This window comes from Rhamphochromis longiceps, linkage group LG4 (genome assembly GCF_057381845.1).
Source record: "Rhamphochromis longiceps isolate RC_006_pf linkage group LG4, R_longiceps_female_GT1.1, whole genome shotgun sequence".
Classification (NCBI taxonomy): Eukaryota; Metazoa; Chordata; class Actinopteri; order Cichliformes; family Cichlidae; genus Rhamphochromis; species Rhamphochromis longiceps.
Window position 1 is genome coordinate 18949553 of NC_140560.1, and position 26347 is coordinate 18975899.

At 41.8% G+C, this 26347-nt stretch overlaps 1 long non-coding RNA gene across 1 annotated transcript; it reads right to left on the minus strand.

Annotated features, from left to right (window-relative positions):
• Positions 1–288: 288 nt before the first annotated feature.
• Positions 289–1519, minus strand: LOC146671426 (uncharacterized). The gene is made up of 3 exons (XR_014911605.1): positions 1151–1519; positions 670–1018; positions 289–525 (listed from the first exon to the last, which is right to left on the minus strand). It is a non-coding gene; the product is annotated as an uncharacterized LOC146671426 (long non-coding RNA).
• Between the last annotated feature and the right edge of the window lie 24828 nt (positions 1520–26347).

A 26347-nucleotide genomic window follows, 5' to 3' on the forward strand; every position in this document is an offset into this window, starting at 1 on the left:
AACAACACAACAGGGCAACTCAGAAAACATGGCCTAAATAAGGAACGAAATACAAAAATACAAGGAACTAAGAATACTGGGCCCACATGGCCCAGGACCATGACACAAAGATTCTCTGCAAAACACATAACACAGTAGAGTCAATCGGTACCCTGAACCACAGTTCAAGAGTGCTGAAATGGCAGCATAAACTGCCATGCTGTGATGGTACACAATACTTTATACAGTATCAAAACTCATACCTGAACATATTCCACACGTTGGTTCTTCACTCTGTCAGAGTTTCGTTCGAAAGGGACTCGGTATGCCTGTTTCATCCGGAATTGATTCTTTCGGAGGATGCGGTCAATTGTGGAGAGGCTGATGGCATTTATGCCTCGAAAAAGATGATCATCCTCAATCACTCTCCTTTGAATCTCTCGCAGGCGGATTACATTATTTGCAATTACCATGTTTACAAGTTCCCTCTCTTGCTCCTCCGACAAAAGCCTTAACCTGCCTCCACCAGGTGGTCGTCTCTGTGTCCTACAAAAATAGAAGCACTCATTACTGTAACTGTCACACATTCATTTTACAGGAAAATAATGGAAACATACTGAAACTCAAGACACATAAGTTCAGTAACTTACAAGTTACTGTACAAAGCAGTCTTACTGCAAGTACACCTACCTGTTTTCCTCCCTGAAGGTTCTGATGATGGAGGCAACAGTGAAGCGACTCAAATTTGGTTGTACTCGTTGCTCAGCCTCCCTCATAGTCATCCCATGGACAAGGACATGGTCAACTAAAGTGGCTCGAATTTCATCCGAGACTGACTGTCTTCGTGCCCTTGCTCTTCCCCTTCCTTGTCGCCGTCGTTCTCCACCTCCACCTCCTTCACCACGTCCTCCTCCTCCTCCACCTCTCCCTCCTCCTCCACCACCTTCCTGTTGTCCTAGACCACCTCCTCCTCCTCTTCCACCACGTCCTCCTCTTTCACCATGTCCTCTTCCTCCACCACGTCCTCCTCCTTCACCACCTTCCTGTTGTCCTAGACCACCTCCTCCTCCTCTTCCACCACGTCCTCCTCTTTCACCATGTCCTCTTCCTCCACCATGTCCTCCTCCTTCACCACGTCCTCCTCTTTCACCATGTCCTCTTCCTCCACCACGTCCTCCTCCTTCACCACGTCCTCTTTCTCCACCACGTCCTCTTCCTTTGCATCTCTTTGGATCCATTGTTTCAAACCTGAATGAGCTGACTTTGGCCCTTTTATCTATCCATCGCAGGTTCTGATTGGTGTGTGCTAAATTTTGACTCCTAGTGTTTCCACCTGGTTAATTGTGTGCTAATTGAGCTCAAGCTATGCTGACTTAAGTTAACATTATTGCATGCTAGTGCTTTCTAAATGACTACATGGTGTAAGCACTGTAAAATGTAGGGATTTGTGTGTAGAGTTTTGCAGTAACAGTTCACCAAATTTGAGTCATGTGTCAAAGCAGGGAATAGTGTTTATAGTTCAGGGAAATGGGTGTGCTTTTTGACCAATAGCGTTACGGTTTTGAAATTTTAGTTTAGAGGCCTGGTTATAGTGTTTAAGCAATCGAGAAAAACTGTAAGATACCGACTCTATTACATGGCAAACAAAGATACAGCCACCATAGAGTACCTAATTTGGATTGTGGCAGGAAGCCACAGTACCTGGAGAGAGCTCAGACAAGCACAGCAATATTATAGTTGTTTCAAGGCTCCTCCATTGTTGGATTAGTGAGGCACTGAAGAGTTTTTGTTCAGGTCTGCTGATGTTTTGTGTTACTGTGACTCTCTGGCACAGTAATACACAGCTGTGTCTTCAACCTGCACATTTTGTCCACTTAAAGTAAGTGTGTTGCTGGAAGAGTCTGTGGAAATGCTGAACTTGGTTTTGAGGGAATCTTTGTATTATGATGTGCATCCATCGCATGCTGTTCCAATCCACTCCAACCCTTTTACTGCAGGCTGTCTGATCCAGTGAGTCCAATTGCTGCTCATAGAATAAGAGACCTGAAAGGTGATGGTCAGACGGTGACCTGGCTGCAGAGTCAGAGAGGCTGGCTGTGTCAGCTGTTCACACATTTTTAAAAAAAATTGTAACCACATTGGGTATGGTCTACAAATGTAGCACAGTCTATAAATTACTTTTTTTATGCTATTTTTAAATTAATATTGTTGGCAAAAATGAATAATACAAGTTTTGCATTAGTTCCTTCTTAGAGAAACAATATAATGGAAGTGGAGTTGACTATTAAATCTGAAGGGTTTTGAAGTAGATAGTCAATGTCCATGTACCACAAAAAAAAAAAAAAAAAAAAAAAAATCACAATCATCCAGCTATAGGAATTATATTTTAATATTTTAATTTTAGACAGTGAGGATCAGACTTTTCCTGTCTGTGATTAAATGGAGGGTTAGATGAGTCCAGGATTGGTCAACCAGTTAGGGTCACTATTAAGAAGAAGAAGTTTAAACAAGGCAATCTTTGAGAATCTTGAAGTTATGTCAATTTTGCTTAGGAATCAAATTTCTATTACAGTTTTTCTCGATTGCTTAAACACTATAACCAGGCCTCTAAACTAAAATTTCAAAACCGTAACGCTATTGGTCAAAAAGCACACCCATTTCCCTGAACTATAAACACTATTCCCTGCTTTGACACATGACTCAAATTTGGTGAACTGTTACTGCAAAACTCTACACACAAATCCCTACATTTTACAGTGCTTACACCATGTAGTCATTTAGAAAGCACTAGCATGCAATAATGTTAACTTAAGTCAGCATAGCTTGAGCTCAATTAGCACACAATTAACCAGGTGGAAACACTAGGAGTCAAAATTTAGCACACACCAATCAGAACCTGCGATGGATAGATAAAAGGGCCAAAGTCAGCTCATTCAGGTTTGAAACAATGGATCCAAAGAGATGCAAAGGAAGAGGACGTGGTGGAGAAAGAGGACGTGGTGAAGGAGGAGGACGTGGTGGAGGAAGAGGACATGGTGAAAGAGGAGGACGTGGTGAAGGAGGAGGACATGGTGGAGGAAGAGGACATGGTGAAAGAGGAGGACGTGGTGGAAGAGGAGGAGGAGGTGGTCTAGGACAACAGGAAGGTGGTGAAGGAGGAGGACGTGGTGGAGGAAGAGGACATGGTGAAAGAGGAGGACGTGGTGGAAGAGGAGGAGGAGGTGGTCTAGGACAACAGGAAGGTGGTGGAGGAGGAGGGAGAGGTGGAGGAGGAGGAGGACGTGGTGAAGGAGGTGGAGGTGGAGAACGACGGCGACAAGGAAGGGGAAGAGCAAGGGCACGAAGACAGTCAGTCTCGGATGAAATTCGAGCCACTTTAGTTGACCATGTCCTTGTCCATGGGATGACTATGAGGGAGGCTGGGCAACGAGTACAACCAAATTTGAGTCGCTTCACTGTTGCCTCCATCATCAGAACCTTCAGGGAGGAAAACAGGTAGGTGTACTTGCAGTAAGACTGCTTTGTACAGTAACTTGTAAGTTACTGAACTTATGTGTCTTGAGTTTCAGTATGTTTCCATTATTTTCCTGTAAAATGAATGTGTGACAGTTACAGTAATGAGTGCTTCTATTTTTGTAGGACACAGAGACGACCACCTGGTGGAGGCAGGTTAAGGCTTTTGTCGGAGGAGCAAGAGAGGGAACTTGTAAACATGGTAATTGCAAATAATGTAATCCGCCTGCGAGAGATTCAAAGGAGAGTGATTGAGGATGATCATCTTTTTCGAGGCATAAATGCCATCAGCCTCTCCACAATTGACCGCATCCTCCGAAAGAATCAATTCCGGATGAAACAGGCATACCGAGTCCCTTTCGAACGAAACTCTGACAGAGTGAAGAACCAACGTGTGGAATATGTTCAGGTATGAGTTTTGATACTGTATAAAGTATTGTGTACCATCACAGCATGGCAGTTTATGCTGCCATTTCAGCACTCTTGAACTGTGGTTCAGGGTACCGATTGACTCTACTGTGTTATGTGTTTTGCAGAGAATCTTTGTGTCATGGTCCTGGGCCATGTGGGCCCAGTATTCTTAGTTCCTTGTATTTTTGTATTTCGTTCCTTATTTAGGCCATGTTTTCTGAGTTGCCCTGTTGTGTTGTTCCCTAAGTGTTTTCCCTTCATGGCTTTTACCCCCTGTGTGCCCCTCTGTGTATCTGTGAGCCCTCGTCTCTCCTTATGTTTTATTCCATGTTTCCCCAGCCCGTTATGTCTGTTTTCCCCGTGCTCTCTCTCCTCCTGTCTGAACCTCTGTGCCTGTACATGTCATGTTCAGTTCACCCCGCCCTGTCTCGTTATGATTATCAGTATCACCTGTGTTCCCCGTGTGTGCCCACTTTCCTCGTTTACCCTCTGTGTATTTCTGTCTGAGTCTCCCTCTGTTCGGCGTCGCGTTCTCCCTCATGCCGTGTGTGGTTCTCCCCGTGTCTTCCGGTATATGTTACTTTAGCTTTTCCCAGTTTAGTGTAGTTTTGCATTGCTTTTGTATCATCGTTATTGTTTATCACCTGTCAGCAATAAAGCTGCATTTTGAGTTTATCCCCCGTGTCTGTGAGTTTGCAATTTGGGTCCTCATCCTGCCTGCCACACGGCCGAATCATGACAGAAGAACGCGACCATGTCGGACTCAGCGGACATTTCAGAGGAGGTAGGGGAGGAGCTGAACCGGCTCTGCCGCATTATGGATCGCATCATCGGATGCGCGGATCCAAGTGTGGTTTCCACAGGATTGGCGGCCGTGGACGCCGTTTTGTTGCGGGAGCCACGGTTGCGACAGCTCCCCCACCTCGTCGAGGCGTTTGACTCCCTGGGCCCCCTTAAGGAGGAGCTTCGTGCCCGTGCGCTGGCCCAGAGGGTCCTGAATGCCGCCTCAGCACCCACACCTCCGTCCCGTGAACGGGTGTCATCGCCGCTGTTTCATGAGCCAGTAGCGGTCAGAGTTGGAACGGTGAGGCTCGCCACAGACACACCTTCCGCCCGCACCCCGCCGGCTTCCGCGTCTTCACCGCGGTCTGGCCGCACGGCGTGGCGCACGGAGACAACGGAAGCCATAGACTTTGGCGAGGAAGAGCGGCAGCAGGTGTTACGGGCTTATCGGGAGGACGAGCTCCGGCGGAAACCCTGGCTCATCCCGGAGGAGGACCTCTCACCTGCTGCACAGCCTACTAGCCGCTCGCCGTCTCCGATCCGCTTAGGCTATTTTTCGCCTGTCTCATTTCTGGCAAGGATGGGGGCGGACGACGGGGAACTCACCACTACGTCACCCTCTGTGTTGGCGCCATCAGCGCCCATCGCGCCAGCTTCCTCTGCTCGAAGGAGGCGGCGCGCCCGCCGCCATAAACCGGACAACGCTAAAACTACAAAACATGAAGTGGACGGCGGGTTCATTTTTGATAGAGCCATTTTTGTCGACCCTGAGCCTGCCATTTCTCGGACAGTTTTTTCTGAGCCTGCTCCTTTTTCTGCTCGTGTTTCTCCTCCCAGGTCAGTTCAGTTAGCTCCCTCGCAGCCACCCTCAGTTCAGTTAGCTCCCTCGCAGCCACCCTCAGTTCAGTTAGCTCCCTCGCAGCCACCCTCAGTTCAGTTAGCTCCCTCGCAGCCACCCTCAGTTCAGTTAGCTCCCTCGCAGCCACCCTCAGTTCAGTTAGCTCCCTTGCAGCCACCCTCAGTTCAGTCTCCAGTGTCACCCCCAGTTCAGTCTCCAGTAGCTCCAGTGCCGCCTGTAGCGCAGGCCCCAGTAGCTCCAGTGCCGCCTGTAGCGCAGGCCCCAGTAGCTCCAGTGCCGCCTGTAGCGCAGGCCCCAGTAGCTCCAGTGCCGCCTGTAGCCCAGGCCCCAGTAGCTCCTGTAGCCCAGTCCCCGATAGCAGTATGGTCCGCTGGTCAGCTTAACATTCAGCCAGGGGTCCCAAATCTCCCTGGCTCTGCATCAGCTCCTGCTGGGAGCCCGGATGAGCTCATCCAGGACTCCGCGGCTCCCACGCCGCCATCTACCTTGTCAGCTGGAGGGTCCGAGGGGCCCGTTCAGCCTCCTGTCTCCGCTGGAGGGTCCGAGGGGCCCGTTCAGCCTCCTGTCTCCGCTGGAGGGTCCGAGGGGCCCGTTCAGCAACCTTCCTCATCAGCTGGGGGTTCAGGAGAACCGCACCAGCCTCATGCCACGTCAGCTGGAGGGTCCGAGGGGCCCGTTCAGCCTCCTGTCTCAGCTGGAGGGCCCGAGGAGCCCGTCCGGCCTCACGCCTCGTCTGCTGGAGGGCCCGAGGAGCCCGTCCAGCACCATGCCACATCAGCTGGAGGGCCCGAGGAGCCCATCCAGCCACCTTCTGCTACGCCTGGTCCAGCCTCTGCTTCTGCTACGCCTGGTCCAGCTTTGGCTTCTGCTCCTCCCGGTCCAGCTCCAGCCTGTGCTTCGTCTGCTGCCGCTCCAGCCTGTGCTTCGTCAGCTGCAGCTCCAGCCTGTGCTTCGTCAGCTGCAGCTCCAGCCTGTGCTTCGTCAGCTGCAGCTCCAGCCTGTGCTTCGTCAGCTGCAGCCTCAGAGCCTTCGTCCTCGTCTGGCCCAGCCTCAGAGCCTTCGTCCTCGTCTGGCCCAGCCTCAGAGTCTTCGTCCTCGTCTGGCCCAGCCTCAGCCTCTGCAGCGACGCCTGGTCCGGCCCCCGCATCGCCATCGTCTGGTCCTGCCTCGACTGGTCCTGTGCCCACCAGGCCATGGCCAGCACGCCTGAGACTGGAGAGCCGCCGCTGCCTTCCGCGCGGCCGGCCCCCTGAACTGCTCCGTCGTCTCCTTCGTCGCCGCCGCTGCCTTCCGCGCGGCCGGCCCCCTGAACTGCTCCGTCGTCTCCTTCGTCGCCGCCGCTGCCTTCCGCGCGGCCGGCCCCCTGAACTGCTCCGTCGTCTCCCTCGCCGCCGCCGCTGCCTTCCGCGCGGCCAGCCTCCTGAACTGCTCCGTCGTCTCCCTCGCCGCCGCCGCTGCCTTCCGCGCGGCCGGCCTCCTGAACTGCTCCGTCGTCTCCCTCGCCGCCGCCGCTGCCTTCCGCGCGGCCGGCCTCCGGACCAGCTCTGCCACCTGTGCCACCCGCCTGGTCGGCCCCCCGACCGTGTGACCCGTGAACTCTTGTGCCTGTGGGCTCTGGGTCGGCCCCCTGGACCTTATTTGGACTACGGTCATGTGCTCCTGTGTTTTCTGTTGTTTGTTTTGTTTCCCGTTCTGGTCCCTCCGTCCTGGTCCCCCGCCTCCCGCCCTGGGTGGGTTGTTTTCTGTTTTAGTTTTGTTTCTCGGGTTTGGGCTGTCGGGAGCCAGCCCTTTAGGGGGGGGTGATGTCATGGTCCTGGGCCATGTGGGCCCAGTATTCTTAGTTCCTTGTATTTTTGTATTTCGTTCCTTATTTAGGCCATGTTTTCTGAGTTGCCCTGTTGTGTTGTTCCCTAAGTGTTTTCCCTTCATGGCTTTTACCCCCTGTGTGCCCCTCTGTGTATCTGTGAGCCCTCGTCTCTCCTTATGTTTTATTCCATGTTTCCCCAGCCCGTTATGTCTGTTTTCCCCGTGCTCTCTCTCCTCCTGTCTGAACCTCTGTGCCTGTACATGTCATGTTCAGTTCACCCCGCCCTGTCTCGTTATGATTATCAGTATCACCTGTGTTCCCCGTGTGTGCCCACTTTCCTCGTTTACCCTCTGTGTATTTCTGTCTGAGTCTCCCTCTGTTCGGCGTCGCGTTCTCCCTCATGCCGTGTGTGGTTCTCCCCGTGTCTTCCGGTATATGTTACTTTAGCTTTTCCCAGTTTAGTGTAGTTTTGCATTGCTTTTGTATCATCGTTATTGTTTATCACCTGTCAGCAATAAAGCTGCATTTTGAGTTTATCCCCCGTGTCTGTGAGTTTGCAATTTGGGTCCTCATCCTGCCTGCCACACGGCCGAATCATGACACTTTGAGATTGAAGGACGGCCTGTTCCCCATGAAATAATCTTTGTGGATGAGGCAGGTTTTAACCTGACCAAAAGAAGGAAAAGGGGGAGGAACATAATTGGCCATCGGGCTATTGTAAATGTCCCTGGTCAGCGTGGGGGGAATGTCACTATGTGCGCAGCCATCAGCCAACGAGGGGTACTCCACCACCATGCCGTACTAGGACCCTATAACACTATGCTTCTCCTTGCTTTTCTTGATGGTTTAAGACAACATATGTTCCAGCTGGACTACAGGGAACCAGCACAGCCAGAGCAGCCTCACTACGTTGTTGTGTGGGATAACGTCAGCTTCCATCGCGCTGCTCTGGTTCGTGACTGGTTTACCAATAACCCAAGGTTTTCTAATATCTTTCTGCCTGCATACTCTCCCTTTCTAAACCCGATAGAGGAGTTATTTTCGGCATGGCGGTGGAAAGTGTATGACCGAGAACCTTATGTCCGTGTTCACCTCCTTCAGGCCATGGAAGAGGCCTGCCTAGACATATCAGTAGATGCATGCCAGGGGTGGATCAGGCATGCAAGAGGATTTTACCCCCGCTGCCTGGCTGGGGCCAATATAGCCTGTGATGTGGATGAGATTCTCTGGCCTGACCCAGACCAAAGACAAGATGCTGAGGTGGGATAATGTTTCTGGTGTGTGTTGTACTGTATAGTACATGAATGACAATGTGCCACTGTACATACATTGGTTGCGTCTTTTGTGTTTATCATGTGACAAGGGTTTTGAAGGGGAGAACCATAAGCAACCTATTTGTTTTGGAACTATTGTTTTGAATTAATTGTACCAGTGTGCAAAACTCTGTTGTAGTGTGTGTGTTTTTGAGGGCTTGTGTTTGATGTCTGAGGGCAAAGTTTGGTTTTTCAGCAGGAGTGAATAGTTTTGGGTGTAGAGCTTCATTTTGACCTGGAAATAGGATGTTTGGGGAATTGAGTGAGAGGTTATGGATTTGTGTTTACTGTTGTGAGGATATGAGGCGTAGTTTCAAGAAATGTGTTTTAGCAATCGAGAAAAACTGTAATCCCCCGGGTGGGTTCCTCCTTGGTTTTTACACAGCTGACTAAACGTCAAAAAGAAAACTGATTAAACAGAAGTGTGAGATGGTCGAGAATTTACGCCAGTGTCCTGTTATATTTTAGATAGCAAGGAGCAGACGGCTGAGTTTATTGAACTCCACCGAGACAGCGGTGACGCTAATCACAAGGCTAGACCGTCCAATTTCACAGCCGTTTACTTCCGGCCTACCCGACCTTCTGAGGACCTGGCCCACGTAGACCGCGAAGGCCGGGTCCTCAGGAGGATGCAGCCCATGAATTTGGACACAACCTCTATGTATTCTATCTTTGTGCCTTTTAGACTCTCATTTCTGTGACCCTTTGACCCCCCATTATAACCTCATCCTGAGCATTATTCAATTATTCATAATAAGCCACAGATTGTTTCAGGATCAGTTCATTGGTGAAGGAATACAATCCATTTGGCCATTAAAACACAAAATGTATTTATGTATAAATGATTCACTGTATACAATTATTAAATAAAGTTTTTTCTTTTATATAATTAATAAAAAATCAAACCAATCTGAGCTTAAATGGAAGGAAAAATAACACATAAATGCCAATCCTGTTGTGATAGCCATCACTGGGAAATACAAAGAAATAAAAGTAACAAGAACATGTCATTCGTGCATCATTTATAGTGCTGTATTCAGTGGTTGAAGTAGGTACTTCCTAAAAACCTGTGAGGAGGAGTCAATGCAAAACCTGGATGTCTTAAACTTACTTTAGCTGCAGAGAGGTTGACAGAGACAATGGCTCACGCAGTTTAACATAATGGCCATAAAAACAGGAATGCTTCTTTTTATCGCTTTATGGACAGGCAGTGTTGGGGAGTAATGGAATACATGTACCGGCATTACATATTTAAAATGCAAAATATGAGTAACTGTATTCCATTACAGTTACTGTTTAAAAGGGTGATAATCAGAACACAGTTACTTTGTTGAAATAAATGGACTGGACGGTGGTCTTTTCCTGTTTCATATGTTAAGCTAAGCTCTCTCTACTTTTGATAATTCCACGCTGGTGGAAACCCAAACAAAACACACATTAAGAGGCTCTAATGCCTGGGTCTCGATCTTGTGGCCCATGTCACCTCTACTTGCGGCTCGCATAATGACGTGAAGAAATATTTTTAAAAAATGATTATTCAAAAAATGTTTTAATGTGAAGGCAATATGAGCAAAGTGTTACAGGCATAGCCCTAAAGAATGTAGCCTCATGGGCAGTGTAGTCTGTGCTGCAGGGAGAATGTGTGGGACTGCCCCTCTCTAGTCAAAAAGTACGAGTTGTCACCGACCAGAAACAGGAGATGGAAGCATGTAAATATAATAATAACCACTGCAGCCCAAAAGAGTGCCTGAGGAGCCCAGTTGTAAGTAAGCTATTAAGACTCAGCTGTACACTGTGTTCGTGTTTTCCTCCAAAGTAGGAGCAGCCTTTCAACGCCTCTCTCTTCCTCTTGCTAGCAAAATTGACCCAGACACTAAAGTTAGTTTTCAACTACGAGCCGGACACGGAACCCAAAGTATTAGCCAGAGGTCCCTTTACTACGGTTTGGAGCCGTGGACATGGCCGAGGTAACAAGAGAGTGCAAACAAAAAGAAAACATTTTTCACTAGCAGTCAAAAACTAATGTGTACACTTATGTCTGCATTTTTATTTTGTTAAATATGAACAAAATGATAGCAGAAGTGCTGTCATGTGTCTGGCCAAAAGAGAGCAGCAATTTATTTAGTAGTTCAATGATAAGCTTCAGTTAAGAGTGAGAAAAACTTGCGTGCGCAGTTGCAGTTTTGCCTTGTTATACAATATTTGAAATTAAAAACAAACAAACAAACCAAATACTACATTTAGGAAATATTTGTGGTTTTTTTTTTCCTTGTTTCTTTGGTCTTTTTCGTACTACTTGAACACTAAAGTGACCCTCCAATGAGATGACAGTGACAGTAGTGGTCCACAGTTTGAGACACCTGCTCTAATCTAAGCGTCCTGTTAATGTCCTGCTCTCAGCTGCATGTAAGTTATTTTTTAAAAACTAATGTTAGCCTACTGCACCTACCTTGTTTTAGTTGTGGTCACTACCCTGGTTATGTGCCACTTCAGTATCTTCGATGTACTATTGCTGTGCAATTTATTACTAAAGGCTACTGAAGGCTGCAATAACAACCTGCTAGCTGCAAATAATCATGTGCAGTTCTGAAAGTGTACAAAAAGGAAACTCATTACTGATACAGAATTGGTTTTCGATACGAGATCACTGCAAAAAAGTGCAGCCTTACCAAATATCCACCCTATTGTTACTCATTTTATATTAAGATTTAAAAATCTAGTTGGTATTGGTATGCAAGTACCCTTCAGTATTAGTAATAAATCACACAGCAATAGTACACTCAGGTAGTTGTACAATGCATGACAATATATTAAGTAATCCAAAGTATTCTGAATAGGTTACTCTCATTGAGCAACTTAACGGAATATGTTACAAAATACATTTTGGGGCATGTATTCTGTAATCTGTAGTGGAATACATTTTAAAATTGACCTTCTCAACATTGTGGGCAGGTGAGACCTTTCACTGATGTTGAATCAAATTTGTCATTCAAGAATAAACAACTATGTAACTATTGTCTTCTTTCGACAGGTTTTATGGTCAGACTCTGACAGAATCTGAACCAGTGGTTAAAAGACCTGAAGAATCCCACACACTGACCTGTACAGGCTCTGGATTCACATTCAGACAAAGCCACAGTGTCTGGTGCTGGTTGAGCAGTTGTACAAAATCCTACTCCACTTATTTTTATTATTTTGATAAATCCCACGGAAGAAGTGTCTTTATGTTTAGTTCCTCTTGCTTTAATTAAACTTTGAAAAACAGTGAAACAGATCAACATTGTCCACCAACCCTAAAACACATAAATTAAATTGCTGTTTGCATTTAAAAGCAACATACCAGTGTGGTTATTGCCAAGAATATGACCCACCTAAAGCAAAATAAAATAAAAAGTTAAAAATTTTGTAAGACTGTAATAATTTTTATTTCTCAATAAGCAAAAGCAAAGTGAGTTCATTGTAGGGCTGAACGATATATCGCATTTGCGATAATATCGCGACATGATCAAGTGCAATTTTCTAACCGCAAAGGCTGCGATTATACTCTGGACATGTCCAAATTCATGGGCTGCATCCTCCTGAGGCCGCATTTGTAGACCGATTACGTCACAGCGACGCGCCGAAGGCTGTCCAAATTACTACCATATCCCAGAATTCATAGCGCGGCCCAGCCAAACTCCAGTTTCCAGCAATGGCGGCCGCTACTAAGTTTTAAAATTACTCATACTAATCTTTCAGGGTCACAAAATAAACTTTTAACATATTTTCAGGCGAGAAAGTAGTTGTGTAAACATCAAATATCTGCTCGGTTTATCAAGATATCCCATATTTGTAAAAGTGCTTCGACGTTTTCAGAGGCGTCTGCTACCCACCAGCTCGACAGCTAGCCGGGAGCTCGAGGGTTACTGATGCGGCCGAGAACGGCACAACTCCCGGCACATCATTTTCAGATCACCGCGGAGTTTCGCTGCTCGGGTTAAACGTAATATATAAGTCACTTAGACAACCTAAAAATGTTATTGTTGGGCTTTTTTCAGTGTTTTGTTTGTTCGTGAGTAAATCGGTTTGGCTGAGATTAAAGTTATTAGATTAGATAAAATAAAACTTTATTAATCCCCCGGGTGGGTTCCTCCTTGGTTTTCACACAGCTGACTAAACGTCAAACAGAAAACTTATTAAACAGAAGTATGAGACAGTCGAGAATTTACACCAGTGTCTGGTTATATTTTAGATAGCAAGAAGCAGACGGCCGAGTTTATTAAACTCCACCGAGACAGCGGTGACGCTAATCAGAACTAGACCGTCCAATTTCACGCCTTTAAATTTTAAAGGCGTGTTTGTATGTGTGTTTATACAATTGCTATTATGTTTGCACTTTATGTGTAATGTTACTGACTGCAGAGATCAGTAAGATGTGTGTATTTTTTATTTATTAGTTTTATTTATTTAATATTATTTTTTAATTTAATGACTGTCTAGTAGTTCACAGATGTCGAAAAACTGAGTGTGGTAAAGCCACTGATTTTTTTTATGTATATTTCTGCAATCTGCACATTGTACTGACTTTCATTTTAATGTTTACACCAGGGTTCCTTGTCAGCACTTTATGCTCAGATGTTTGTAAGCTAAAAATAAACTATTGTGTATGTTCAAATATACTGTTGTGATTGAAGAAGTTAAATAAAAATGTCAGTCATCAATTCATGCATCACCTCATGTCATCATAACAGAGGTCTGTCTTCCAGGAAAGAACAGTTTAAAATTAATGTAATATAGTATTGGCCATACTATATGATGTATTGCTTGTCTTTGTTTAATAATACAGAAGACAAAGACCTTAAAAAATAATCGCATATCGCATCGCAATCGCAATATTGGGGCAAAAAATCGCAATTAGATTATTTTCCATAATCGTTCAGCCCTAGTTCATTGTCATTGTTTCCTGTTAGGAGGAGTCTATGCAAAACTTAGGCACTGTCGCTCTTTTTAATGAGTGCAGAGGATGGTAGAGAACAGAAAACAACATGTTGGACTACAGGACAGGACTGATGCTTTTGTCTCTCTGCTGGGCAGGTGAAGATTTTCACTGATCTCAATGTTGATATACATTGTTTCTGTTTTTGACACAATTTAATTCAAGTGATTTTTTAAAAATATCTTACCAGGTGTTGAAGGTCAGACTCTGACACAATCTGAACCAGACCTAATTAAAAGACCTGGAGAATCTCACAGATTGACCTGTACAGCCTCTGGATTCACATTCAGAGACTACTGGATGGTTTGGGTCAGACAGGCTCCTGGAAAAGGACCGGAGTGGATTTCTTTTATAGAGACTTCAACTTATAGTTATGCTACATTTTATTCCCAGTCAGTCCAGGGTAGATTCACCATCTCCAGAGATGATTCCAGCAGTAAACTTTATCTACAAATGAACAGTTTGAAGACTGAGGACACAGCAGTTTATTACTGTGCCCGAGGGACACAGTGACAGAAAGCAATTGAAATGCCATACAAAAACTACTTCCTCTTTTTCCCAACACCAGGGAATATTTGATAAACTCAGGGCTTTTTTCCCCTACATCTACAAACAATATCTCTTGCCCAGTGTCACCGTGTTTGAATTTAGGGTCCGAATGTACAGCAAAAATTTTGTTGTATTGATAAGTTAAGAAAAGTCAGTGAACAAATTAAACCAGATATGTCGACCAGTTTACAGAAGTTTCCATCACAGGGAGTGCAGAATTATTAGGCAAGTTGTATTTTTGAGGAATAATTTTATTATTGAACAACAACCATGTTCTCAATGAACCCAAAAAACTCATTAATATCAAAGCTGAATGTTTTTGGAAGTAGTTTTTAGTTTGTTTTTAGTTTTAGCTATTTTAGGGGGACATCTGTGTGTGCAGGTGACTATTACTGTGCATAATTATTAGGCAACTTAACAAAAAACAAATATATACCCATTTCAATTATTTATTTTTACCAGTGAAACCAATATAACATCTCCACATTCACAAATATACATTTCTGACATTCAAAAACAAAACAAAACAAATCAGCGACCAATATAGCCACCTGTCTTTGCAAGGACACTCAAAAGCCTGCCATCCATGGATTCTGTCAGTGTTTTGATCTGTTCACCATCAACATTGCGTGCAGCAGCAACCACAGCCTCCCAGACACTGTTCAGAGAGGTGTACTGTTTTCCCTCCTTGTAAATCTCACATTTGATGATGGACCACAGGTTCTCAATGGGGTTCAGATCAGGTGAACAAGGAGGCCATGTCATTAGTTTTTCTTCTTTTATACCCTTTCTTGCCAGCCACGCTGTGGAGTACTTGGACGCGTGTGATGGAGCATTGTCCTGCATGAAAATCATGTTTTTCTTGAAGGATGCAGACTTCTTCCTGTACCACTGCTTGAAGAAGGTGTCTTCCAGGAACTGGCAGTAGGACTGGGAGTTGAGCTTGACTCCATCCTCAACCCGAAAAGGCCCCACAAGCTCATCTTTGATGATACCAGCCCAAACCAGTACTCCACCTCCACCTTGCTGGCGTCTGGCGTCCACCTTGCTGGAGCTCTCTGCCCTTTACCAATCCAGCCACGGGCCCATCCATCTGGCCCATCACGACTCACTCTCATTGGATTGGAGCACGTGCTGGACAGACAACACACTACAAAGATTCACTCAGAAACAAGTTCAGTATTTCCACAGACTCTTCCAGCAACACAGTTACTTTAACTGGACAGAATGTGCAGATTGAAGACACAGCTGTGTATTACTGTGCCAGAGAGTCACAGTAACACAAAGCATCAGTAGACCTGAACAAGAACTCTTCAGTGGAAGAGGAAGCTTACAGACCATTGTTGCTTTAAAATGCCAGTTCACTTTTAAACAGATCAAATACAGTATACGATGAAATTATAATAATAATGAATGATACTAAAAAAAGATCAAAATGTTTTTTATCATAATTATTGTAAAGCTTTTTCTTGCTTTGTCATTTTGAAAAAGAAAACACTTTACATTTGGATAAAGATATTGAATGTTTTCTTTTTTTTAAAAAAACACAGCAATTTTTGGGTTTATCCAGGATTGCACAGTTTACACTGTATATATTACCAAATGGCATAACACTAATCAAGTTCACTTTCAAGACATCAAATACTTTTCTTCTAACAGATGCTGCATGTCATTCCAGTCTCAAGAATTCTGCAATATTGCTTCCCACTTGTTCAGTTTTAGGTAGATGTCTGTGTGGTGACAGTTTTTCACTTTTACTTGCTGGTTTTACGCAGCTAACCCCTTTTGGTTTGAAAAATATCAAACTTGTGCTCAAATGGAGTCCTTTAAAGTATTAACTCACGCACTGAAAAATGACATCTGTCATAAGGACCCAAATACATAACACCATCTAGTAGCATATAATCCACATTCCAAACATTTAGCCTAACGACAGGTCACAGCCATAAACAGACTATTGGAAAACCCAGAAGACACAACTCCCAAGACCAGTTAACTGACCAAGTCTCTGCTACTGAGCTGTTAGCAAGACTGTTTGAATACATCAGCTGACTGGAGCATTTCTGTGTTGAGTTTGCATGTTCTTGCTGTGCTTGTGTGAGCTCTCTCCAGGTATTTTGGCTTCCTGCCACAATCCAAAATAGGTACTCTATGGTGACTGTATCTATGTTTGCCATGTTATAGAGTCTGTTAATTTGTGCGTAGTGTCCAAATAGCTAGCAGTAAGAAGTTGTGTAACTCAGTTTTTGAATACCAAATTCCTCCTGTAGAGGGGGGTCTATGCAAAGTTTTGCTTCCTTATAAAAACGTTGTTGCCAATTCTCATTTAATTCATGAGAGAAAATCTTAAGAACATTTTTACCAATTACACATTTTGATTATAAAGTTTTAAAAATTATCGAATATATCATTTACTTGAATTTATTCTTTATTGTTTGTCTCAAAGGTAAGAAAGAGATTCATTCTTTAAAATGGTGAAAAAGTCTGATTCATGAAGCTCATGTTGTTTTTTTCTGTTTTTGTTTGTTTTGCTTACAGGAGTTTGGAGTGAGGTCAAACTGGAACAGTCTCCCTCTGAGGTGAAAGGATTTGGAGAGAGAGTGAAAATGTCATGTGCCCTTTCTGGTTATACCCTGACAGTAAATGATATTCACTGGATACGACAGAGACCAGGAAGAGCTCTGGAATGGATTGGGTATATGAGCACAGGCTATAATTCTCCTAGCTATGGCAGTTCTTTTCAACATCGTTTCATCATGACTGAAGAAGACTCCAGCAGAAGACAGTACCTTGACATCAACAGCTTGACAGCAGAAGATTCTGCTGTTTACTTTTGTGCTCGACAAAGCACAATGATGTAAGACACTGGAGCAGCTGCACAAAAACCTCACCATATACTAATATCATGTAGCAATATAATCCTGATGATTTCTGGATTCTCCTGCTGAAAGAGAACTTTCATACATATTGTAAAAAGGAAAATAAAGATACTGAAACCTGAGTTGTTCCTGGTGTGTTCATTGGAGTGTAAATATTAGGTACAAAGGTCTTATGCACTGAAAAAAGGAGAGTGCATGAGACAGGGTGTCTACAGTGCTTTGAGTGTTCAAGTAGAGTAGAAAAGTGCTAAATAAGAACCAGTCCATTTACCGCTGCTTGTAGACATAAACAGGTATGCACGCTATTTAAAACAACCATGCATTCAAAAACAAATAATGTTTGAATTCCAACCTGAGTACATAATAAATTAATCAATTAAAAGTCTCAAAAGAAATCAATTAGTATTTATTCTCTTCTGAGAGAGGCCCGTGCACAATTTGACACGTCACACTATCTCACACATCATCTAACTATATCATCATCTTACTAATACAATTAAAGATGTTACAGGAGTCTATTTCTAAAATGTTTCTCTATAGGTATGAAGTAGCAGAAACAAACGGCAGTTACAGCATTATCTATGTAAAATGTCAAATATGTCACACAGACTGTTTCATCCTTGTTTCTATTAAGTCACTATAATGACACTTAAAGATAAACACTGATCTTGATTAAATGGCACTGACCCTGGACTCATTTAAAAGTTGATTTTAAACATGCAATATTTACTTTTTACATCCTTACTTATACTTCCCACAAAGAATTGAGTCTTTATAAAAAAATGAAGCAGAGTATAAACTAATTGAGTCACAATTTTACATTTATTTGTGCAGCGATTAGATGTAGTACAGCAAGTATATTATAATAATAATTTAATAATCAGACAATTAGCTGAATACCATGTCTCTTTAATGCAATATAATATACCATTAACAGAAGTGACAGTAGCAGTCCTTTTTACCTCATTGTTTGACTTATAATTTAAATGTAACTCAATGTAACCAACAGTGAACAGAAGTCAGCTTTTTTTTTTTATTCATGTCTTACATGTGAGTAAGGTTTTTTTTAAATTTGTACTTAGGTGGCAGTTTCTGAAACGGCCACCAGTTAGATCCTCTTGAACGCTTTATGCATTCATATGCAAACTTATTGACTTCTTCTGTTACTCAGCTATAAAAGCTGTGGCAGACTGTGGTGTGAGGTTCACAATATGCGACGTTCATCAAAAAACATGTTTTCTGTTGCTCTCTTACTGTTCTTAGCCACTTCATGTGAGTCTCTTTAGACGGGTAACGTTGAACATTGCTTTGTAATATAACCTGCAGTTTATCACAAAATATTGCCTTCATTAACAGGTTTGAAGTGTGAACAGTTGAACCAGCCAGCCTCTGTGATCGTGCAGCCAGGTCAACGTCTGACCATCACCTGTCAGGTCTCTTATTCTGGCTATTGGACAGCTTGGATCAGACAGCCTGCAGGGAAAGGACTGGAGTGGATTGGAATGGCACTTGGATCTTCCACAGAGTACAAAGATTCACTTAAAAGCAAGTTCAGTATTTCCACAGACTCTTCCAGCAAAACAGTGACATTAACTGGACAGAATGTGCAGCCTGATGACACAGCTGTGTATTACTGTGCCAGAGACTCACAGTAACACAAACAATCAGCCGACCTGTACATAAACCCCTGAGAGACCCAATCGTTAAATTCACCAGTAGAGGAGTCCTTAGACCACTTAAACTTGAAGGAAGAGGCAGTCTTATTATGACACATTTTACAAAGAAAGTTCATTTACAGAGCTTCAGTCAAATGTAAATTAGATCTTCTGGTCTGCATTCCTGATTGTTTAGGCTGCTTATTTATTTCACTTAAGGTTTCCCAGTCAGTCAAACTGAAACTCTGCTGTCATTTACTTTACTTTAAATCTCAGTATATTCTGTCATTCTCTCTTCACGGAGTCTAGTTTCTGTGACCCTTTCTCTCCCGATCTTAAACTCATCCTGGTCATTCAAAGAGCCTTATTCAAGTCTTCATACCTTCACTATCATTAGCATATAGACTTCGCAGATTCTGTTTTACTTTCTTTGACTCTTGGGCCTCAGCTCTGCTACATTAGCTCTTTGCTTCATTCCTTTCAAATAATCTCTCCTTAATTAATACAGTAATGCCAATGAGATACCACGACTTATCTACTTCACACTTTGTTGTTTCTAAAAAGAAGACATCAACATTAATGCTAAAAAGATAAATTCAATATGTTTTGATGGTGTTTTTACGGTTTTCACCCCTACATCAAAGATCCACAGACATCAATATTGTATTCAAGAGACATTATATTTGAAACAATAGATATGGAATACTGGCTGCCCAGTGAAGAAAAGCAAAAGGAAATAAAAGGCAAATTAAAGAGTTACTATGTAATGTTTATGCATTTATATGCAAACTCGCTGACTTCCTCTGTTACTCAGCTATAAAAGCTTTACATCAGAATGTGGTGTTGAGTTCACATCATGACACGTTCATCAAAAAACATGTTTTTTGCAGCTCTCTTACTGCTCTTAGCAACTTCATGTGAGTCTCTTTTGATAACATTCAACAGTATCTGTTTTATGATATAACCTGTAATTTCTCACAAAAATTTTTCTTTTTTAACAGGTGTGAAGTGTGAACAGCTGACACAGCCAGCCTCAGAGACTGTGCAGCCAGGTCAACGTCTGACCATCACCTGTCAGGTCTCTTATTCTGTTACTGGCTACTACACAGCTTGGATCAGAAAGCCTGCAGGAAAAGGGCTGGAATGGATTGGGATGGGAGTTGGATCTACAACATACTACAAAGATTCACTTAAAAGCAAGTTCAGTATTTCCACAGACTCTTCCAGTAAAACAGTGACTTTAACTGGACAGAATCTGCAGCCTGATGACACAGCTGTGTATTACTGTGCCAGAAACTCACAGTAACACAAACAACCAGCAGCTCTGTACAAAAACCTGTCAGAGCCTCAACGTGTAAATCCACCAGAGGAGGCGCCCTCAGACCACTTTTAAAGGAAGAGGCAGTCTGAATGGAAAAATGTGGGTTGAAATAATAATGTAGAAATAGTAATACTAATATTAAACATTTTGCATAAAAATAATGTTTCTATTCACCTCACAACAAAGATCTCTGTTTACTTTCTGGCCTGCATTCCCAGGTGTCTGGGCTAGTAGTCACTTCTTGCCATCACTGCAGGTTTGCCCTCTCAGTCAAACTCAATTATATTGCCATTACTCTGGTCCATTAATTTTCTTCATTGCCCTTTGCATGTCAATATGTCTTCATTAATTTTACTTTAAACTCAATGTATTCTGTCATTCTGCCTGTTTTGTGACTCTTTGCCTCCACATCTTAAACTCATACAAAGAGCCTTATTCAAGTCTCCATCTGCTTCATCTTTACCATGACTAGCAACAGGTTCTGTTTCACACCATTTCTGCTACATTAGATCTTTGCTTCAATCCTTTTAAAATAATCACCCCTTACTTAATATAGTAATGCCAATGAGATATTATAATTTTAGATACTTTGTACTTTGTTGTTGCTCCACATCAGTCCTGACATTGATAAGATAAACACAAGACACTAAATTTGGGAATATGTTTTGATAGTATGTTGTTCACCCCCCAGGAGAGTTACAGAGACATTCCTACTGTATTTAAGAGGAAACACAATTAAAACAGCATTAGGTATGGGAATACTGGCTGCACAAAGAGAAAAACAGGAATAGTAGAGAATAGAGAAGGAAAAAAGATAAATTAAAAGCAAACAAATAAATAATAAAAATTATTGAGATACAGTGGTTAAACAGTTATGTAGGCTGACATAGAAACAGAAATAATAACATAGAAATAATTAAATGGAGTCACAGGAAAACCTGCTTATAAAAATATGTCTTTAACAGGGATTTAAAAGATGAACGTGAGCTAACTGATCTCTTCGGGGAGAATATTCCAAAGAGTTGGTGTCCTGAGAGAAAAAGAAAAAAGAAAAAACAGATCACCCTTGGTTCTCAGTCATGATTGTGGGATGACCAGAAGAGCCTTGGGTGAGGACCTCAGGTCACAACTAGCGATGTAGGTATAAAGTGATCTAAAAGAAACCCTTAGATGCATAAACAGGTTAAAAATGACCCAGTGAGGTTGGTTTCTTGCAATATCTGATAAATATAAAGTTGTTATCATTTCATGTTCCAGCTATTTCTCAAAAAACATGTTTTTGATATCGTGTCCCTGACATTTTTAACTTACCTTTTATATATTTTACAAAATTGTGGTTTGGGGTAGTTCATCACCACTCAGAGCGTCCACATTCATTTCATGTGGAATTTCATGAGAACCTTTGATTATCATTAGTGTCACTGTCACAAATATATATTTATTTACCACAAAGAGTGCCACCCCTTATTTTCACCCACAAAATTATTTTTAAAGTCTGCCTGTACTTCTTTAATGCGTTCAGTTCATGTCACAGGGTGATCACCAAAAGCCTCGGAGTCCTATATTGTAGGGACCTAAAGGCAACACAGTATAACTCAGTGAATAGTGACAGAATAACTTTTTTTCTCATCAGACTGAATCCGCCCAACGAAGGTCTATGATTTTTGCTTCATGCAGAAGTACAAACAGTAATTTGTCCCAAATCTTAAACACTCTAACACAATCTTTTAAAAGACTCTGTTTTAGTGTGAACGTCTTTAACGACAACATTTTATGCCACATCAGTAATACATTTCAGAAAGATTTCAAATTCAAAATGTATTTGTATAGCACATTTAAAAACAACAGATACAACCAAAGTGCTTCACAATCGGCTAAAAACAAGAGAAAACAATAGAGAAACAAATATAGATAAATTTGAAACAAATACAGATAAATAAGAAGTAAGTGAATTAACAATAAAAAACATAAAACAGGCCTGATGGTACTCATACTGAACTCGAATTAAAAGTCAAAGTAAATAATGAGTTTTAAGATGAGAATTACAAGACTGAATAGACTGAAGTATGAATCTCCTCTGGCAGATTATTTCAGATCTCCTCTATACTTCAACTGAGACCTTGGCTGTGCTAAGAGCATCTGGCTATAGATGATCTCAGTGCTCTTTTGGGGTCATACATGTTGAGGAGTTTGTTTAAATAACTAGGCGCCGTATTATTTAAAACTTTAAAAGTAAGTAAAAGATTTATCAGTAGGAAAAAGGTCGGAAGAAAAGTCTTGTCAATATAAGAGTGAAGTTGAGTGGTGTTGCAAACAGTTCAGCATTTAATTCCAGTTTTGTTTCAATATTGTCTCATTATCCTCATTTCAATTTTGACTATTAAAGCTAATAATTGTGTCCCAAGCATAACTCATCTAATTCAACATTCAGTATTCAAAAAATTATATTTTTAATTTGCTACATATACAGCACATAGGGGAGAATTGAAACACTGTTTCTCTCTCACATTATTCTTAGGAAGAATTAAGAAAGATAAAGGACACTGCAGGGAAATATATGAAAGTCAAACCTATGTACATAGTGCAGTCGTGCAAGATAGAAATCCAATTAAATAAAAAGAGAGCATCTCGTGCGTTATACATTGACAGTAGTGCAGTGACCAACAGCAGCAAGTATGTGGTGCAAATGTTGCAGTTTCATAGACAATTAAAGATATGATTGTAACTTGTATGAGAGAGTGTATTACAGCAGCGGGCAGAGGGGGGAATGAAGTTGGTGGATGATGTTATTAAGCGGTCTAGCGGACCGAGCCCGGAGGCTCTGGTTCATCTTTCCCAAAGGCAGAAAATCAACCAAGTTTGTGAGGAGGAGTCAAAAATCAAATGCAAAACTCAAATCTTCCACCTCTACTTATGAGACTGAAAAGTGGATGAGAGTGAACAGATGACAAACAACTTACATAATGTATTACAGGACAGGGCTGCTGCTTTTAACTGTCTGCCTGGCAGGTGAAAACATCAACTGACATCTGTTTTATAAAACTTGGTTAAGATATGGTATATCATTTATTTTCTTTTGTGTTTTCACAGGTGTTGATGGTCAGACTCTGACTGAGTCCGATCCAGCAGTTAAAAGGCCTGGAGAATCTCACAGACTGACCTGTACAGCCTCTGGATTCACATTCAGCAGCTACTACATGGCCTGGGTCAGACAGGCTCCTGGAAAAGGACTGGAGTGGATCGCAAGAATTAGCAGCAGTGGGGGCAGCACTTGGTACTCTCAGTCAGTTCAAGGTCGGTTTATCATCTCCAGAGACAACAGCAGAGAGCAGCTGTATCTGCAGATGAACAGTCTGAAGACTGAAGATTCTGCTGTTTATTATTGTGCTCGAGAGGCACGCTGACTGGGGTTGTTCTTGCAGCTGTACAATATCATTCAGTAGTCCACCCTAGCTTGGTGCAGACCATACATACATGTTAAAATAAATTTTACCTTAACATTATTTTGACAGTGTTTTAGCCAATCCTGTTATATTTTATCTTATGCTTAATTTATTTTAATGTGCACCTTTTATTATTTTTGGTTCAAAATGTATTTAAAAATGGTTACAACTGAAAATATTTTTTGTCATATTTCAGGTCTTTGGTTTTTCTTTTTTTAATGGTTACAGTTTTTTTTTTAACTGTCTGTTCTTCTTTGAAAAAAAAATTGTATATACACAGCAAATTCAAAAGTGTTAAATTTTTTGGTGTTAATAGTCTTCTTGCAAAAGTAGAGTTAATTTTACTCTAAGTAGAGTCACATTCTTTTAATGTAACTCTGAGGTGTAAAATGATAGTAGTTAAAATCGAGTGTTAAAAATGAGTGTTTCTCTGTCAAATCTGGAGGTGTTACAATGGAAACATTAACTCTTGACCTCCTAACTCTGAACTCCTACAGGGGCTATGACACCAATAGAGTAAATTCACAGACTCCGCCCCCAGCACGGCTCCAATCGAAGCTGAAGTGAAGCCGTTTCAGAACATTTTGCTCTACATATTTGAGTTGTTTGCCATGCTTGGTAAGTCATTTTTTCAAAGATTGTTTCAATTATTATCATGAGCTTTTACTTCTGTGGCTCTTTGGAGTTGAGACAAAGCTGTGTGAAAGGCATTAGCCATGTTGCTCGGTGATAGCATAACATTCTGTTTTAGCTAGCTGAAAGGTATTGTTTGCGGGCAAATACCACAGCCTTGAAAAACAGCTTGCATGTGAATTTTCAGTCAAACTTTTGGTCAAATACACCTAAAACAATGTCTAGAATGTGAAATGTTGGTATAATGGTGCTACTTGAAGCCTGAAAACGATCGCCCATAAAAAAAAAACGAGCAAACAGCAGTAGCAGGCATCCTGACTGGATTCTACGTTAGCATAGATCCCTCCAGAGTTTTGTGCACACGGTTTAGGTAAAAATGAAAAAGGTTGAGGTTTTACATTTAGTTCAGTATTACCTGTTGCCTGTGTCCTTGTCTTTTGGGAAAATACTTTACACAAGTAATGGCTCAAAGAGGATTCCTTTTTTTTTTTTACTGTGCTGCAATTGATTACAGGATTATTTGTGCCATTAATTAGTGTCAACTAATTTTTATTCAATCTCCGCACAGGATATGCTTGTGAAGATGGAATATGGGGGAGAGCAGAAGTGCGTTGCAGTTCCACAAAGGGATGAATGAAGGACATGCATATTGTACTGAAGAAATAAGTGATGAGAATGCTGTTATTTGCATTTACCATGTCAGACCTTTTGATAAACACAATTCTAATGAAAGTGAGAACATGTACACTGTTACATCTTTCAGAAAATGTTTTGAAATTGTGGTGCACAGTTCAGAATAAATGTTTTTCAAAAACCATTGCATCTTTTTAGTAAATGTTTATTTCCAAAAGAAATTTCTAGAAGTTCAGAACAGTAAAATTCCCGCTTTTTAGAATGAATTAGAAAATAACTCTTAAGTAGTTAAACTAAAATACTCTTTGAGAGTTAATATATAAACTCTTAACACTAAGTGTTAAATTATCAACTCCAGACAGATTTGGTGTTTAACACTAAATCAGAGTTAATGTACCAACTCTCCAAAAAGAGTTAAATTAACACTCTCTGGTGTGGACCCATATAGACACTTTAATAGTGTTGAAATCAAATCTGACAGTGTTAATTTGGACATGCTGGATTTGCTGTGTACCATCCATGTCAATGCATTCTTTTCTATTCTTTTGAAGCTTTGTCCCGTTTGTGGTTTGTCTTCTTTCCATGTGCTTCACTTTCTTCCTCTTCATGCTTCTTCTCTACGCAAACTAAGTGCAACTCTGCTGCTGCTGATATTAGCAGCTTGATTCTTTTTAGTTACTTTGGATGTACCTGTAGTATCTCTGTCCATCTGTCACCTGAACAATTGTCACACAGGATGTTCATCTTTTTAAGATGTAACACATGAACTATGAGCTATTGCATAGTACACTCAAGTCACACTACACATGGTACATTCTTTGGTGTAATTAGCAGTGCCATCAAGTACTTGTGATACAAGACTGAGAACATTTGCTTCAAGTAAATCTCTTCTGAAGATGTATGTTTATATTTGCTTTTAAGAGAAGAACAACTTTCACAACTAACACAGAGAGTGTGTGACATGCCTTGTCACACACTAGCTGTGTATAATTTTTCAATTATACATTGAAAAATTATACATTTGAAAAAAAAATACCATGTTTTTATTGAAAACTCAAATGCAGTGCTTGACAGTATTGCATTTTTTTAATTGTGTTGATGCTGTTGTCACATCAGTAACACATTTCCCCATCAACATCATGTTTGTACACACATATACTTCACCACTAAAGGTAGTTGTAATACTCAACATAGTGACAATAAAGTATATTTTGATTATAACACAAAAACATTTTAGTAATCAAAAAAAATGCTATTTGTGAAACAAAGATCTAATAAAAATGCAGATATCATGCTGTCTGTATATCAGATGTGATAACAATAATGAATCAGGGGTTTTGATTGGTTATGCACTGGAGACCCCAGGGGTCGATCTTAAAAAAAGGTGTTACATGTCAAGGTGCAAAGTCAGTGCAAAACTTGGATGTGTTGTAACTATTTATATAGTATGACTGCAGTGAGGATGACAGAGTGGAATCGTCACACAGCTTGATGTAATGGATGCAAGAACAGGGCTGCTGCTTTCTATCATAATCTGGGCAGGTGAAGAGTTTCACTAATGTTTTGTCAAATTTGTAATCAAAATTTGATTAGA